Below are 4,348 nucleotides of genomic sequence, written 5' to 3' on the forward strand. Positions count from 1 at the left end.
GCATACTTGAGTTGGTTATGCTCTAAAATCGGTTTGTTCATGAACTAATACACGTATATAATAAGGAATGCAATCTTTTGCAAACCGTGGCTATATTATTCATGAATTGATTTGAGTGAATCAAATCGATTTTGCTTCAATTGTTTCTTGTATACTTCTATGAGAATATAACAATCGAACAACTCTATAACTAGTTTCATTTGAGTCACTTTAACTAGTTGTGGTTAAGATGAATAAGGTTGATATGAGAGTGTTCATATAGCTAACTTCGGTTAACTACTGGTTAGCCAACAAAGGTGCACACGTTTAGGTACGGTTACTCGTGTCTAAATGAAGTCACTTTTCATTTGTGTGTAACAAGCTAAGTTCGATATAATGGTTGAAAGATATTAGCTTGAGTCTAATCAGGTTTTCATCTAACGGTGAATATTGAATGCTTTTTTACCAAGGTAACATTCATTTCAAACCCTGATTTAAAGACTATATAAGGGAGACCTCTAGAAACTGGGAAACCTAATCCCCACACCTCCTGTGTGATACTAGTTGCGACTAGAGTCGATTCTCTTTTAACCTTAGTTTTTTCCCTGTACGTTAACGACTTGAAGACTTCATTGGGATTATGAAGCCAGACCCAACTATTTTCTCTGTAGTTGCGTGTTTTGATCTTGTTGTTTTCTATCGTGATTGAGTACTATCTTCTCTAAGATTTTCTCGAGATTTAATCTCCGATAGGCAAGATAAAAAGTAGTCACAAACATCTTCATCTCATCGTTTGTGATTCCACAATATCTTATTTCGCTACCAGACAATTAAGATTATTGTGAGGTGATTGATATTTCTAGGCTGTTTTTCGGGAATTTAAGTCTGGTATATCAATTGGTTCATGTTCACCTTGATTTATCAAAAGACGGAACAAAACTCATAGGTATATCTGTGGGAGACAAATTTATCTATTCAATAAACTTTTCTGTGTGAGACAGATTGGTTTATCAAGTCTTCGACTTTGGGTCGTAGCAACTCTTAGTTGTGGGTGAGATCATCTAAGGGAATCAAGTGCGCAGAATACGGCGTGGTTCCAGAGGCGTAAGGAACGCGACTGTACCTTGATCAGTGTGAGATTGGTTAGGGCTCAACTACATTCCAGTCCGAAGTTAACTTGGAGTAGGCTAGTGTCTGTAGCGGCTTAATACAGTATGATGTTCAAATCTGGACTAGGTCCCGGGGTTTTTCTGCATTTGTGGTTTCCTCGTTAACAAAATTTTTGGTGTCTGTGTTATTTCTTTTCCACGTTATATTTTCTATATAATTGAAATATCACAGGTTGTGCGTAAGTTCAATTAATGAATCCAACCTTTGGTTGTTGATTAAATTGATTGACACTTGGATATTGGTTTTTGATACCGTCCAAGTTATTTCTTATATTCAATCGGGATCGCAAATTCCTATTTGTTTGATTGCGGATTGAATTGAGAAATAGAGATATAACTCTTTGATATACTTTTCTTAAGATTGAGTCTGACTGTCTAGTTGATTCTCTTGAAAGTATATTGAAGTTAGTCCATACAGATTGCTAAGCAAAATATTGGGTGTGGTTGTTAGACCCCCGCTTTTTCACCAATCTGCCTCTAACAGACAAGCATATTTGAATTCCCTATTGACTTTTCAATTTAGGTTTGGAAATATGTTTGTCATTGACAAAGTCCAGCAGTTAGCTGAGAATCCTGGATTACTAACCACCTTTCAAGAACAATCCAAACCAATATAAATTTTTTTGTAGATATGTATCTTGAAGAATCAGAAAGTTTGAGACAAGGAGAACTTTATGATTTCCGTCTATCTTGTTCCTGATCTGAGATTACAAAAACCTCAAAGATCAATAAGAACAAGATCCGAGTTCAATACCTATCAGGTAAAAGATAGTCTGACCGGGCTTAACAAATACCTTAGTAAAGTCTTCAAAGTCGTAACTTAATTATGTTTTTCAGATGAAACCTATATATGTTATTATAAAGGATGACTCTAGCTTCGCAACTAGGACACAAGAGCGTCGGGGGTAAAGAAATCCAGTTGCAGGAGTCTCTCTATTTATAGGTTACCAAGGCTCTAGGTAGTTTAGAATTCAAGATAAGATAGATTGAGATCCAATCAAAAAATTTCTCAGTTTAGATGAAATTCTTATTAGGAATTCATGTAAGCATGTGAGAAGTCCATCTTGAAATTATACAGAAGAATATGCATTATGGTCCAAGGTTCTGGAACCTGCACAATGATGGTTCATAGTATCTCAGTAGCCTTTGAACTTACAAGCACAAAGCGGTGTCCAATAACACTCAAGACTTAATCAATGATCCGCAAACACGAAGTGATTTAGTGAATAAAGTTTGTCGTAGAAGTGTCTATAAGAATCTTAGCAAAATCGAACATAAATATATATAATAGTTTATGTATTTTTTCTAAAGTGGAACTAGACAGGTTTGCACACCTCTGACAGCTCGTGAAGTCCGGCCACGAGGGTTTTCATACATTAGAAATTCGTGAAAGTCAGGCCACAAGGGTTTGCAAACCTTGGAAGTTTGCGAAATTCAGCAGGTGGGGGTTCGCAAACCGGGTTTGTGACACTACCTAATTCCCTAACACAGATGTAAAGGTTTTGCAAACCGGGTTTGCGAACCTCTACAGTCTGCGGAATTCAAACTAACTTTGGTAAAACACGCAACTATGTTTACCTATCACCAAGAAGTTCTTTTTCTCACATAATTAATTTTAAATATTCCCAATATCCATATAAAGTATACATTGTTTCTTGGGAATTTTTCAAATAATCAACTTGAACCAAAAATAGTTCTTACACAATTAATTATTTTTAACTAAGATTGTTAAGGATCTAGATATTTCATTGCTTGAATCATATTTCGAGAGTTTAACAATACAAGCTTGAACTCGAAATTTCTTTTTTGTATAATTAAATTTACAAAAGCGAGTTCAAATTTGTGCACCCTCCAAAACCGGGGCACACAATCCGTCCTTTGCTATTGGTTAACTTATTTCAACTGGTTTCTGGTTTCGTTTATCCTTTCTTTTTTTTGTTCTTTAAAAATTAGATTGAATACAAAAGTGATTAAAGGTGCATAATATTTTTGATCTTAATTATCGCCATTTTATTTTTTCACTCTCTTCTATTGCAACCTGATTTAGAACCCTGAGGAAAAATCCAATTTGAACCCAAAACCATTTCATCACAGTATCATACCAATCACGCATTATCCGTATACCACATAAACGGACTGAATCAACATACCGTGGATTCAATCAACATATCAGTGATAAACCTGTTATTCAAACTATGAAATTTGAACTTCTTGCGGAACTCATGGCTCTGATTCAATTAATATTCATGGTAGAAGAATAACAAGAACCTAAATCATAAAAAAAAAACTTCACCCATTTGAAAAGACTGATATTTTTTATCATCATACTTCAACGATTAACTATTATACAAACAAGAATGATCTGCTTCAATCATATTACACATGATTATAGCGTGGATTTTGCTTAAATCTGTTTTTAAACATGTGAAGAAAAACTCAACGCTGAACAGATTAATTATTCTTCAACTGTAGATTTGAATTTAATAAAAATCATTGAATTACCCTTGTTTTCATAACACCAGATAGCCAATTGCTCAATACTCTCTCTATTCAGTAAAACTTTATAGACAACTGTGAAACCATCTAATTCTACAATAATTTGTATTTTTTTTCTCACTGAAGGAAAAAAATCTCAAAACACCTCCAAGAAAAGAATACCCAAAATAATTTGATTTCTATAAATCTATAGAATAACATAAAAAGTACCATATAAATTTTAGAATCATCAAGATTAGAAGAAAATAAACCTGATTACTATTTTGAGAATGAGAAAGATTAAAAACACAGAGAGAGAATACTTTTATTAGGGAGTAAAATACGAAGTATAAAACTGATTTTATGATAAGAGTAAATAAATATAACCTTTCAATAAAGAGCGCTGGAATGTGCACCCTGGTTTTGAAGAGGTGCACAAATTTGGACTCACTAAAAATCATACGACATAGTCTCATATGATAAAATGTTAAATAGTAAAGGTCATCCTTCACATAACTCTTTGTTGATAAAGTTCTCGCAAATATTTTCGTTTTTGCTTCAGTCTTCAATCTTTGAGGGTTATTTAGTGACTTTTCATACTCAACTACCTAGTCCGAGACTTGACTTTAATATACTAGAAATCATATATAGTTTTGTATATCTAACATTAACAACAAGCTTGAGATAGAAAAACTTGCGAGTTCGTCCAAGCGATGCTCTAACAC

The sequence above is a fragment of the Papaver somniferum genome, chromosome 2 (assembly GCF_003573695.1).
Source record: "Papaver somniferum cultivar HN1 chromosome 2, ASM357369v1, whole genome shotgun sequence".
Classification (NCBI taxonomy): Eukaryota; Viridiplantae; Streptophyta; class Magnoliopsida; order Ranunculales; family Papaveraceae; genus Papaver; species Papaver somniferum.